General features: G+C 33.6%; 1 protein-coding gene across 3 annotated transcripts in view; it reads left to right on the forward strand.

Annotated features, from left to right (window-relative positions):
- Window positions 1-15,332, forward strand: part of LOC130898410 (unconventional myosin-XVIIIa) — a 166,759-nt gene that overhangs the window by 70,330 nt on the left and 81,097 nt on the right. The window contains exon 1 of one of the 3 annotated variants that reach the window (XM_057807688.1): window positions 5,199-5,472. The exons of the other annotated variants lie outside the window; for them this stretch is intronic. The gene's annotated coding sequence lies outside the window, so the exon portion shown is untranslated. Of the gene's footprint in view, window positions 1-5,198; window positions 5,473-15,332 lie in introns of those variants that run through there. 3 annotated transcript variants of the gene reach the window in all.

Consider the following 15,332-nt stretch of genomic DNA (forward strand, 5'->3'; position numbering starts at 1 on the left):
TTTTAGCTGTTGCTGACTCTTTAGATAAGCTATTCTCAATAAATATAATTAGAAGATTTTCATCAGCTCTTGATTAATATGTGTAGATATAAAAGGGATACAAACATGAAGGTAAACTTCACTCAAAAATGAATCGTTGGGACCCAAAAAACTTCTCTTCTCTGATTTGTAGACTTTGAAAATGACGTATCAGACAAATGCTCTATAACACTCCATATTTTTTAATTGTAGCAGAAAGTAATCTACAAGTTCAATATAATTTTCATATCTGAGACGAAAACTATCCAAGCCTTTAGTTCTAACTCAGTCATAATATTTCTAAATCTGGTATCTTTCGTTTTCTAAATTCTAAATACCGGCTTGAGTATTTTTCATAGTGAGCTGAAGCAATGTGTGGCAAATGTAAGAAAAGCAATCCTCGTCTTTATTTAGTGATTTAACAAACTGTTTTATGATGCCCAGTTTTGTATGTATTGATGGAAGTATAATTTTGTGACTAGCTACCAATGAATTCTTGACTAAATTTTTTTTACGGGATTTTTTATGGATCGAGAATAATATCAAAAATTTTCAACTAGATACAAATTTGCCACTACAACCAATCAAACCTTCATCGGTAGGTTGGGCGTTGATGATATGGTACAGGCGTGTGAAAAAGGGACGAAAATGTAGAATTCACTGAGTTCATTCAATCAGGAGGCGCTCTTTTTATTTTTGAAACTTTCGACGATCTACATGTGAGAAACAAAGATTCGGCTACGTGTGGAACTGGCCTAACACAGCGATGGCCGTACCAGTGACATTTCACAATTATTAACAGGGTGGCTAGTCAAAAGATATTGGAACCCTGATGTGAATATGAAATTGCCATCATAAAGTTTGACATTTATAATGGTGAACCTACATAGAACGTGTTGTCACGCGAGTGCTATTTGAGTTGTTTATAGATACTTTTATCTTTGTCAAAAGATGGAATTAAATCACGAACATTTCCGTAAGACGATTTAAAGAGACGAATTAAACCAACAGCAGTGTGCCGATCAAGTAGCTTCGACTTGTGGTGATGAAACACCATCCCGAGCTACCGTGTTTCGCTGGTTTTCTGAATTCAATCGTGGTCTTCGTTACAGAATGAATTTGGTGGCAATCGTTCAAAATCGGCTATTGTGCCAAAAAACATCGATTCTGTGCCTAAACTGATATTGTAAGATCGTAATGTGACATAGCGTGAGATTGATGCCTCCTTGGGCATTAGTTTCACTCGCTTACATTCAATATTTCATGAACATCTGGCTGTCAAAAAGATTTGTTCGCGTTGGATACCGCATGAATTGACAATCGCTCAGAAAAAAGACTGATACAAATATATTATGAAAAATACAAATCCAACCAATTCGCGCACGAAGCACTTCGAAGCAAATGGTCGCTTTTTTATTTGGAATAACTGAACATGTCGCCACCGTTCCATTAGAGCAACGTTGAACGGTCAATTCTGAATGGTACACCAGCATTTGTTTACCAGAATTGTTCGAAAAAATCAGGAGAACCAATCTCATATATAAGCTCAAACAAAAACGTTTTTGAACAGTCAAAATATCGATTTGATGGGTCATCCGCCGTACAGACTTTGTTTGGTACCCAATGATTTTGTGGTGACCATGTATGACCTTGCATTCAAAAATACCTAATACAGGTAAACATTACTCCGAATAAATTGCCTCAATAAAACAATAATTTATCCATACCTAACTGACCGATACCTGATCCAGGAAATTTCAAATAACCTTCTTAATGTCCAAATTATTCCTTCCAATTAAATCTGAATTTGTAAAAACCAAAAAACTTCTACATGATCTTTGTTCCATACATGAACTCAGACGAGGCGTTTGGAATCGTGTAGAAATTTATTCTGTCTCGAGACCGCGAAGCGTTCAGATCTCAAATGCCGAGATCTCAGTGAAACTGCGCCGTTTCCGGAGACTTAGCTTGCGCGACTTAATTTGATCTATCGATGTATATAATTTTTTTTATATAGTTTTGTTGATATATTATAATAGTGTAAGTTATTGTATTACCTCTCCACCACCTTCGTCACTAAGACTAGCACCCATAATTTCTTTTTATTCCTGCAGATCAAAAATAAATTGCGAAGTCAATTTTTTTCTACACCTGAAAAAGAGGTTGATGCGTTCAAATCACATGTTTTGGAGGTACCTCAATCGGAATGGTCCAATTGGTTCAAACCAAGCCATATCCACTTATAAATATTTGTTTTTATTTGTCTTTTTCAAAACTTAAATAGTAACTCTCGAAATGAAAACGTGTGACTGTAAATCCAGTGATGTGCGTATGACTGTTACTGGCCTGGAGCGTGGTAAAAAAAAATTAGTTATCAGATTTCCACGTGCGAACCTATTAACCTTAAGGATGACAAAAATTCATTTAACATTAAGTTTGTTGACATTGTATATATAAAAAATCACCCTATAATTTCATAGAATTCGTTTTGTGGGCGTTAAATCTTATCCATTAAGTAAATATATAGTACGCTGAGTTAATAGCACATAATGATTTAATAACACTTTCGTTCGAAATCGTATTGGTATATATCTTGTTTGTTGAATTATTAACTCGAGCGAAAAGCCGATAAATTTAATGTGCGAAAACGCAATTATGCATGATTTATTTGATATCCGGATCAAATGATTGAATACTCAAATACGAACGGCAATACTCACTTTGAATATCAATTGTATTCGTTATAAATCAGGTGACGTATCGTATAAATGAAATTTTGCAAATAACAACCGCGCCTTATATCTCTCTTAGTTACCTAAATTAGAAATTACGAGTCCCGTGTCATTTCAATTGAAACAATTTTGAAATTTTTATCGAGTAACATTTTTGGAGTTATCGGATAGCGTTAATGTAATCATTTGTTCTACACAATCTAAATGAAACATCTCAAGAAGAATTCATCACTTCAATCAGTTTTCTTTCACAGTTTGTCTCGATTCCTCTGGTTCAACTAGAAAAATACTTTTAAGATTTCCAGTATATTAATTAATATTAACTCTTCATTTCTTCTTTCCGTTGTTTTAAGACTTTTAAGTCTTGTTTTTTCTACTATTCAGTCTCTTGAGAAGTAGATGTCCATTTAGCCCATCGATCTTCCATCATTCTGTCGACGTGGTCTCTCCGATATTGTCGTCTCGATCTCGTGAAACGTACTGAATTTGCTTCTTATTTGATCCCTTAGGATCACTCCTTCAATAGTTCTCAATGTTTTCATCTCTGCTGCCCTCTTCATGTTCTTCGTTTTTGTTGTTTTCGCTCTAGTTCCAATGTTTACCCCAAAAATTTTGTTTTTCACTTTTTAATAAAGTGAATCAAAAAATTTCTTCAATTCTGGGTAGAATAGTAAATCATATATTTTAAAACGCTATAATGTCGATCATACTTTCAATAACATCATTTTACTTATGGACCGTTCAGTCATATCAAGGTTCTATATATGAATGTGGGTAACATAATGTCAGAAAGATTGTTATCTTTGATTATACATCTTAACAATCATATAGTACCACTATGAATTGCGTATTTTCTCTAGTCGTGTATTTACAATCGATTCTATTAAATGTTAATGGCATACTATTTGATTTATTTCTGTTGTATATGTCTTGTTTACATTTTTAGAGTTACATGATTAAAAACTATAAAATTTGTCATCGTGTCAAATAGGAATGTTATTCATAAAGGGTGTAACGATATGCAAATGCTCAATGTTGAATTTGAAAACGAGACATTTTGAAAATTAAAGTCTATTTCTGTATTCTTTCAATGGTAACTGATACTCCGACCTGTATCTGTTTAGTTCAAAAAACGGATACAAAACATAAAATTAAACTCGCGCGTGCCAAATCTCTAGTAGCAGCGTAGCCCCGCTAAGATCTAGGCGTTCGCCTCGCTTCCCTGTGCCGAGGAAGATTGCCCTAAACAGTTCGATCCAACGTCTTACCTGAATTCGGTAAGTAATAAATCGGAGGGGGCTTCATGAAATAATGTGCATGGTAGAAGGACATCGATATGTTGGTTTCTCTAAAACGTGCTACCCGATATATCCGAGGGTTTAAAGTTAATTGCATGCTTTTAGAACATTAAAAAGGTTATACAAGAAAAGTGACTTTCCTGGGTTAAGTATCAGCCAGTTAGGGGTCGAATGTTATTAGGAAAAATGTTGTAAATGAAAATTTTTTGATATTATATATTTTTGAATGCAAGGGTACATAGCGTGGTCGCCGCAAATCGTAACGCAGCTGATTTTTCTGCAAGAATAGTGGACGAATGGTCATCGTCTGTTGGTGAAGTTGAAGGATAGTAAGTTAGTAAAAATGACAAAGGTGCTTAATGTTATGACCCGATCCGGGCGTTTTTTTTTTTTATTCTTTATACTATTGTTTGCGTGCTCCACTTCATTTGCGCATATTCTTACTTTACGCAACCCTCACAGCAGCACTCACAATTATCTTCTCTGACTGGCGTTTCGATATACAAATTATAGTCTTCAGAAACCTCCAGAATTTCCAATAGTTATTCTAATGGATGAAGTTGATACAACTATTTTATTTATGTGTTAAGATTCTTTAAATTTTTTTCGGTCTTCTTGCAGTAGTTCCCCGAAGTATTCACCCCATTTTACGTGATTATATCTTATAATCTTGACGTAGTGACCTTTTTAAACTTTCTGAGCTTTTCCTCCAACCAAGATATAGCATATTTTTCCACTATTTATACGTGATGTTTCTCTTGACTTTTTCTGGGGATGCTTTAATCTTCATCTTTTTTTGTTGTTTAAATTCAAATTTTAATGAAAATATGATTAATTAAAAATACATCATTATTGCATATTTACAACCACTTCTAAATACTGTCAAATATATTATCATGAAAGATAATTTAAAAAATTAATTGGATGTATTTTGGTTTTGACGTGGCATTCATCCATACACAAACAAAGTTACGTAAAGTTTTTGTTAAAAGTATCCCTTGTAGGTAGCCATTTTCTATATTCTTCGTACACAGTTATTACTTTCGTTTATCGAGTTTTGTAATCACATTTTGCCTAGGTAACAATAATAAATATCATTTACAAGTCACAACTCTCCTCACGTGTTATGAGAAGCTCGACGGTCGAATTCATTGTGCATGTTCTGTCTCACCAAGGATTATCGTGCCTCGCTAGACAGACCCGACTTAAGTCAGTTCATAAGCAAACGTTGTTATGTTGATACGATTCTATTTTATTTTCCGTGTTTGAACTACGTTTGCATGTGAGACGTTGCGGCGGTAGTGATTTTTGGGCTGACCGGAAACCTTCGTGTGGACCTTTTTTTATGTCTATTGTTGGTGTTAGTGCGTTGTGATGCTAATGGTGAAAAATAATTACAAGGCATATTGATAATTACGTGATAAGTATGAGAGGATTTTGTTGTTTTTGTTTTTTGTTCATTTTGTTGGTAGATGGCTCAAAAATGTGATAATTAATAATTTTAATTTTAATATCGAAACCTGAATTATCTGAGGTTACTTATCGAAAAGGTAGCTGTGGAAAACGGAATTCCAATCGAATCGAAATTCTTTGAAGAAAATATACAGTGCGTCGCATTTAAGATGAAAACACCTCCATTGTTTCCTATTCCTATTCATTTACAATCTATAATAATTATTATAAAAATTAAATGATGTGAATACAATTCAGTTGGCATGCTAGACGCGTTTCCAGTGATTTATCTTTTACAATCGGTTTTGTATATTGGGAAAACACTAACACTCGTTAAACCTATTAATTAGGTCGTACGGGTCATGTCGTTTAAGTCTACTCTGGGTTACTGGTTGTTCCATGAGGTTATCTGTCACTGTATCTAAATTTTAATATTGAGACTAGCTGCTGATTCTCACACTGGTATATCGTATGTCCAAATGGAATTGTTTTCTAGATCAGTACCTTTTAAAAGAAGTGGGATTGATGCATCAGCTGTAAACACTGGGTTCTCCAGTAACGCAGCAAGAAAGGGGGACACATAGATCCTTTAAGACGCAGTATTAGAGAACAATATAAATCTCTTAGTTTCAATCCCAATTGTTTTCCCTAGTTAAAGTTGTCTTTTCTCCAGGTTAGGGAGCTAACATAGGTGCAAGCCCATATGTTTGACATTGTTTGCGATGTGGCCGAGTTTAATTATTTACAGTGACTTCTCGATATTTTCCTTTAGGGTTGGTGAAGGTTGAATAAACAGACTTCAATTCATTTGCTTCAATTCTCCATTAGTTCAACTAATTTTCTCTCTTATTGAGGTAGAACTGAACGATAAGATCTTTGTGTGATGCTTATATGGTGATGTCGTCTGTAAATGTGGCTGGTAATACGTCATTGCCATTTGGTAGATCAACCTTGAAGAGTTGCTAAAGTAGCGCCCTCAGAACACTGCTTCGAGCAACACCACGGAGTTTATTTTGATCAGTGATTTTTTGTTATCAAGGCATCTAACTAAAAAATAACTATCTTTGAGGTATAAGTGAAGGATTTGGGAATAATTGATAGGTAAGGATCTTCTGATTCTAAATCAAAAGCCCTCATGCTAAACCTTGTCAAATGCCTGCATGATATCTAAGAAAGGTGATATTTTCTAAATCTTTATTTCTTAGTTACCAAATGATCTCGTTCGATTGTTGTTTGCTCAAGTCTAGATCCAAATTGATGATTTGGTAGGATATTCCTTCGGTTAATGATTGGTTGTATTTTTTTGAGTTTTTCTAACAACTTGCTCATTTTAGGAAGCAGACTTTATGAAAAATTCGTATACTTTCTCGCTTTTCATGTCAACACTAGTAAATGACAAGACTTTTTTCAACAATTGTTCAAAAATTTATTCATGTGAAGTGATTATAGTAAAATTAACAAAATTGAGGGTTTTTGAATTTACTCTGTTGTGTTGTTCCCCCTAACAAGACGTCTAAGCTGCCGCCTTGTAGTTTCGTTGCTCACACTAATTCGAACTGCGAAATTAGGGACATAATTTTCCAGAAAAACTGATGTTGATATTACAACGTTACTTTCCCGAACTATTAACCAAAGTCCAGCTATAATCTGCTGGGGCGTACACTGCTAAAAAATATTTATAAGTATAATCTAAACGTCAGTAGAAATGAAAAATCTAATTTTCATTGTGAAATTATCAACAACGAAGTAAACCTGTACATAATTCGTTGGTGTATAAGAATTCCAAATTCTTCATACAGTTTTTGTATAGTCGCTATGTGAATAATAATTTTCACACGTGACCTTGTAGTTGTCAAATTATTGTATCAAATGTAAATTTTACATCTGGTTTTTGGAATTTTTGACATAATACTTACACCATTCCGAGAATAGATAATTAAAAATTTGAATAATCCGTGTGAGTGTGAGTGGACACTATTTAACGATTTTTAATTCTTGAAAACAAATAAATATTTATTAAGGCGAGACGGGTAGGTGTATGCATTTAGTTACATTTCTCTCTTTAGCAATAAAATTACGAGCTGTTTTGACGTTAATTGGTTTTTTATATAAAATCTATTAAACTATATCATTTTATTCAGTTCATTCTGAACCACGTCGATTTCTTTGGTCTTTGTGGTTACTTTTGATTCAATTTAACACAAACAAACAACACTTGATCCAATTTAGAGAATATCAACAATTTCCAATTTTGTTGGACAAGTTGGGATTTTAGCTAATATCCCAGGATAATAGGCAGTTGGCTGATGGCGCGCCCCGCATGCCTACTCTCCCGGAGTATTAGCTAAATGCCGGACAATAGATTATTCGTCGAAAAATGACCAAGCGTTTTCTATTCTCCTGGGATTTTAGCTAAAATTACCAATTTACCAAATGTAAACTATCTGGTTTTATATTACGAGACGGACGTGGGGCGTATCGTTATCCTTTCCATTTAAGGATCTACCGGGCTAGTTATCATCAAATAAAAGATTATTTACAACAACTTCTATAGAATAAAGTTGAAATATGAATATAGAAGCGCTGAGGGGATAAAGTACTCATTCCCACCCTAGAAAGGTACACTTCTGTTATACAATCCAAGCTCCTGATCTTACGTACCGCGCCATCGGTAGCTAAACAAGAAAATTTACAATTAGCTGTTCTGTATAAGAAAATTGCCGACAACCTAGCCAAGCTTGGAGCCACTAAATTCAATCATATGGTTGTAGATAGATCAAAACCTTCATAGGTGAGACAAACCCTACAGACTACGAGACAGAAATGCTTTAGCTAAAAAGAAGCAAAGGCTTTTGTAGGCCTAATCACAGGGTACAAGTGGATAACACTGGTCAACAAAATTTAACCTTTTTTATGTTACACGAAAACTTGTACTATGGCCACTAAACAATAATATATTAATAGAAAATATTGACACGTCTTTGTCACAAATATTTTTATAAAAAGTACAAAAATTACTAACACAAAAATATTTTTTAATGTACAATGAATAGCTATGATTTTCGTGAATGGCCTCTGGTAGGTTCCTCAAATAGTGATCTGCTAGCATTTCTGGACCCTTTTTTATTAAGGAAAGTCTTTCGCTTTTTTCGTCACAGAACCTCAATTCTTTGGGAAGAAATCCAAATGAGAGTGCAGGGTGTGTCTTTTTAAAGACATATTACGTCCCAAAGCCTTGTATGAAGGATCATTTTTAACATTCTTCTGCACTGGAGTAACTGATCTACGCTTGGTCCGCTTGTGTAGTGACTTTTTCTGTCTCTGTTGTCCCATTCGCAAATGAAACAGCAATATTCTGTGTAACAAAGCTTCAGCACAAGCAAAAGATCAATGACTTTAAAATATTCACAATTTTTCCAAATTTTTTAAAGAAGGAACTTCATGTTCTCGTAATTATCTTTCATATCAGTTGTATAACGACGCAGCTTTGAAGCTAGATTTTGATGAGTCAATGAACAACCGCCAGTGAATTCAAAATTCACTTCATATTCAGAATTCAATAAATTCATCACTACAGGAATGTTATTACAACATAGTAAATCATCTGATTTAGAAAAGTAATGTTTTATTCCATCGTCAGGAGTAATAAATTCCAATTGTTTAATTTAGAATCCAAAAGCTCAGCTTGTTTTTTTGATAAATTCAAATCAAGTACTAAATCGTTAAAATCACTTTGTATCAATATATATGACGCTTGGATCACTCTGTTGAGATACCTTACCGGGTTGACTAAGAACAAATTTCGTATTAGAATTCCGACTTTCTGCTTGATTTGGATGCTTCGGCACAGGCAGTTCTATGTAGAATTGGTCTGTTGACCGATGACAAGATTGGGTAATGCACAATGTGTTTGGACTTGGTTGTGACTCCTTATCATACCTTATAATCACTTATATGATATTTGGTTTCGTCCAAATATAATTGGTATACATAAAGGCAAAAGCTTAGATTCTTGTTTAGCCCGACCTAATAGGAGTCTCACACACGATACACAACATTTATGTGGAGCCCAGGATTTATCTTGGTGGCGCACAGAAAAACGAAAATAATCTGATTAGCACTTTTCAATAATTGGCGTAAATTCTAGATGCTGAGATGTAAAAGTTAATTCTCCACCCACATAACAAAAAATATCCGGGTTATTAGAACACTTTCACGGCTTATTTATAATGTAACAAACGTAACTTAGTTATATGCAATCGTTGTACATTCGCCTAAATTAAGTAATTCAAACAAAAACACGTAAATGAGGTCAGAAAAGAATATAAAGTCGTCACAAAAAAACTGGATGTGACTAGAACAAAACAAATTTTTTTTTTGATTGAAGATACATCAAAACAAAAATCATCCCAAAATTTGTGTAACAAAAACAGTGTTTACCAGTGTTATCATAGATACAACACAAACAGGGCAGTCGATCTGGAAACCCGGTTTTGTAGATTAAAGGAGAAAATTACGATACACATCATCTGTAACTTCTCCAATTGTGGTCTAAGATGAGCTCGATCAAGGCGATTACTTTCACACGATTCATAATTACAAATCACTTCATTTAATCTCTGATTTGTATAAGAGGCTGCTACTTTTCGTCGGCCTAAAGGTGTGGAATGTTATATGTCACGTCCGCTATATTTTAATGGTTTTAATACTTTGGAGGATGACGAACAGATAACGAAAAAGATCTGGTTAACGTAAGTTACATTCTTGTCAGCTGTCAATCAAGAGACTTACAGTGAATGGTATCGTAATTGCACTTGATATTATTTCAAAGCTTACATTATAGTTTGAAAATATCGGCAATTCTAATACAGGAAGTTGCAAAAAATCCTTTCAAGATTGCGCTGTTAATCGATGATTCTCAAAATATAACCTATTGTGCTTATAAAAGTCCCTTCTCTGTCATTACTATTTGACTCTTTGATAAAGCTTCTTAACGATGTAGATTTATTTATTGTATAGGGTGTTCAAAATTTACGAATAACTTGAAAGCTCTGTGGTAGCTACCTATTCATTATTCAATACAACTATAGTACATACTTGGTATTTTTGTATTAATAACGAGAAATATATTAACATAAAAAAAAGCCGTGAGCAGCAGAGCTCCATCACGAAAGTCGAATTTTTCGTCGAATGAAGAATTTAACTAATACACAAACAAATCTTTCCATAAAATGAATTTCTTGGAAATGATATCAATTCTCAATCTTATTTCTTTATATGGAAAATTTGCTATTCCTCTATAACTTTTCATTTCACAAGTTAACTCTCTCTCTCTCTCTCTCGAATGAAAATTCATAATTTCAATAGACCCGGTGGTCTCGAACCCTCTTTTTCAATTCCAATTGACAACAAAGAAAAAATTGTCATAATGACAAGAAATTTCGAAAATGGGAAGTAAAAAAAATCACCCTAGCAACGATCATACTCGTATTATTCATTAAATAGGAGGTGGTCCAGTTCAACAATTACAACGATCAAAATGATTTCGGGCGTTTTGTGCTAGAAGAACTGAAGAAGAAAACTTTGAACTTGAGAAAGACAATTCTTCAACATCACCCCTACTTGCATGCGAAGTTCGAACCCTCTAGTTAAACTTTTTCTGGCCAAAAAATAATAAAATATAACAAAAATGACCATAAAATGGAGAGGGATGGAGATGGAAAGTTTCGACCTTAGACAGGAAATCATCTCGCAACTAATTGAACCTACATGTGAAATTTCATTTTTCAGTCGCTTTTCGTTTGACTTGCAGAGGTGAGCAAAGGTCAAAAACCACTTTTTTGCACTGCGACCCCTCGAAATATTCATTTGTTTTCAACCAAACTCTAATAACATCAATCCGCCGCCAAAAAAGCCATGTATGCTAATTTTGAACCAAATCGGACCCATGGCAATTGCTCGAGAGACGAAAATAAGAATTGTAGCTTAAACAGATATATATATATATATATATATATATATATATATATATATATATATATATATATATATATATATATATATATATATATATATATATAACTATAGACCATCATAATCATGTTCAGGAGGTCTCAAAACATGGGAAAAATGATGTGCCCCCCATTTTTTTTCTAGTCATGCCTACCGTAATAGTCTAATTTTTCCTTGAAAAATTCGACTAAAAATTACGGCAATTACGTGATAATTATTTTTACAATAATATGAAGAAACGTATTTTCCAATTTATAAAATAATTAAAAAATAATTCCTAAGGTCTTCTTGCCTTTATAATTAGTTATTTTTAGTCATTCTTTTTAATTTTTGCTTCATAGTTATCTATATTTCCAATTTTTTTCTATAATTTCCTGCTGTCTATGTAATGTTACCAATATCTTTATTAAAAAATTATACACTATATTATCTCCTTTGTTCGATTTTTTTATACTCCTATTGACTTAGAAGATACTCCCAAATTAATATATATTTTAATTTTAATACATTAATTAACACTACTTCTAATTAAAATATATTATTTTTTGTTATATCCTTTCACGTAGAAACTATAAAAATAATCCCTGATGAAGTAATTTTGCAAATTTATTTTGAAAAAGAAACGAATACAAACATGCACAAAGTGAACATATCAAACATTATTTTTAAAAATGTCGTGAGTTTCATTATCAAATTGTTGCTATTTTTGATAATTAATTCAATATGGCTTTCCTCTAAAAGTTTTATCAACCAGGGTTTAAGAAGCCGGCGTAACATGATTTGTAAAACACAACAAAGAAAAATGAAACTACTACATTTACTGTTTACTGGAAATACTACTACAGTATCATTTGCCGATGACAAAGCAATGTTGTTAAACCACACAAACCCTTCTCTAGCAGCAGTATATCTACAACAACATCTAAACAAAATAAATGACTGAACAAAGCATCTGGGAAATGGGAATTAATGAATCAAAACCACTCCCAACCATCTTCACAAAATGTAGAGAAATCAAATCTTACCGAAAACAGAACATGTAAAATACTAGAGAAAGGACTCACCTGAAAAACCCATATCTTTACTATTGGGTTGACGACAAAGTGATTTCGGTTTTGTAGTATGAAATGAATCACTTTTTCAACAAAAAAAAACTTTTAATCAATTATATATTTTTCAACTTGCTCAATGACTTTTTGTCATCTTCCTTTAAGCTTCATGACTCCGCGCTCATTAAATTTCTGGTCCGTATCAGCAAAAAACTGAACCAGGTCATCGTCATTTGTGAAAATTTGACCATTTAAAGAATTCTCATCCAGTTTCACTAATTGTTTACAGCAAAAATTGAATTGATCGTTTTGTTTCTTGCAAGCAGCTCAAAAAACACAACAACATCTTTGTAATCCCACCAAACAATCAGCGTGAGCGTTTTTTTTGCTGTTCAGCTTTCCATGTGGTTTGTGCTGGTTCATTGAGTTAGTTCCATGATCGTTTTCGAACTATGTTACTGTTCAAGACTCATTTTTCATCACCAGTGATGATCCAGTTCCATTCCGTTTGAGGTGCATACCGCAAATGTTTCAATTCGTGAGGTACCCAAATATCAAGCTTCTTAACTAGCGCAAGATATTTTAAGTGTTTTCCAATTGTTGTGAGCGATACATGTAGCCTCTTGGCTACTAGAACGTTGCTCATTTTTGAGAGGAAAATCTCTATAACGGAATATTTTATACCAATTCTGACCCGTGCGCTCTGTTAAACAAACAGCACCATAAAGTTCATATTTGAGCCGCTTCGTCTGGTTTTTCTTGGAATGTGTTCCCTTTTTCGAGTTGTCACATGGATGAGGTAGCTCGGCTGGGATTCTAATGCATCCCTCCGCATTATTAGAGCTTCCAGGGCAAACACAACAATCAAAAGTTAAGTGAAAGGGTTTTGGGGAAAATTTTCCTCTCTATTTTAGTATATAAAGTTTTCGTAAGTTGATATTTTTTTGGTGGGTAGATACAAAAAGGTGGCATCCTCGAGAGGATGTATTCTGTATATTTTATTATTAATTCATTCTAGAAAACTTGAAATTCGAAAGTAGTACTGATTCTCACTTATATTCAGTTAAATTTATCATGAAATTTTCGATAATTTTCAAGAGAAAGGCGCATTTCAATTAATAATTACACATTCTTGCATAATTTTTAATACGTTATAAAATTGCAATAAACTGATTTCCACACTTCACTATTCAAGTAAACAGACTAATTGACAGCTGACACTCGCCGTAGGGAATTAATTAGTACAAAATAAGTACTTTTGGGAGTATTTCGATTCTATAAAATGTATTCCGAAAATTGGGACTCTGAAACGAGAAAAACCACTTAATTTCACATTCACACGTTTCAAATTCTTCTAATTAAATTAAAACTTTATGCTACGAAAGTTTTTCTCTATTAATACATCTTCAAAATCATAAAATCGACTTTCACGAAATTTCCAATCCCATTAAAATTTGTTTACAATGGTCATCGTTCCTAGAGAAAACACGGATAATGACAGATGCAACATTAACGGCTGTTTGAACAAGACTACGTCGTGTTAATGAGTTTACCACACCTTGTACGATTGATTTTATATATCTAATCAGGTAATATGTTTGTTGTTTTAACGGAGGTGTTGTTTTATTACTATGTCCATAGTCAAATTATTAATCTCTTGCCTTCGGTGATTATTTTTTATGTACACGATTCACAGTGGTGTCTATAGACCGTCGTGGCATTATTATTGTAATAAAGATTACCGTTTTAAATAGAACCATTTACATTAAAGTGTTTTGATACTTTGATTCGCAACCTCTTCTACTATAGGTGGAAACATGGTATTTCTTCTTTCATTTGATTCCATCATTTACTTCCTGCTCATACCGTCTCCAGTTCAGTCCTCTCTTTTTAGGTTATTGGCTATTTGTGTATTCCATTTCCTTCTGAGTTTGCCTCTTTTTTTTTGTTGGTTTCAAATTCTTATATCACCTTAACTGTTCTCTCCCCTTCATTCTCACTATGTATCCAAACCATCTTGATTGTGACGTTCCTTATTTTGTCTAGGTTTTTCGCTATTTATCCCAGTATTTTCATTTCGCACGTTGTTATTTTTTGCATCAGTTTGTTGGGTTTGTTGCGAATATTATAAGGTTTGATCGAACCTGCTAATCTGAACCGCTCTTGAAACGGTTATTGGAAGCATTTGCAGTTATTTGTATTACTATTTGTATTACTATTAACCAGAAACGGTTGGAATGCACAAAGGACGGTTTTTTCATGGAACAAGCCCTTGATAGGTCGTCCGCATCGTTTATGTAGATTGGTCAGTCTGTTTTCTTTCTCTCTGTGTTTTCTTCCCTTTTTTTGTTCACTTCTTTAGCTATTTCGTCAATGATTGAAAGGAACAATAACAGGCTTGTCTCCTCTCATTGCCTCACCCCTCTGTCAGTTACATAACGCTAACCTTAAAATTTCAACTGCAAAAGAGAGAGTTTCATCAGACGAGGACTTTATCGCATACGTGAATCCCTAATTTGAAGAGAAAGACACAACTATTGTTTGGTAGGGCTAAAAAGGTTAAAACGTCGCTGGGAAAAATGTATAGATTTAAACGGAGAAATTATTATGGAAAGAAATATATTGTTTCCTTGTTAGCTCGGACAACCCTCAAAGAATACATGGTATCATTAGTTACTTGCGTTAATTTCTATTGCTGTCATGTTCGAACAATTTCCGTTGTTGCCGGAAATCAAAAGACAAATAGAATAGACAATAAAAAATAGGTACTT

The sequence above is a fragment of the Diorhabda carinulata genome, chromosome 10 (genome assembly GCF_026250575.1).
Source record: "Diorhabda carinulata isolate Delta chromosome 10, icDioCari1.1, whole genome shotgun sequence".
Taxonomy (NCBI): Eukaryota; Metazoa; Arthropoda; class Insecta; order Coleoptera; family Chrysomelidae; genus Diorhabda; species Diorhabda carinulata.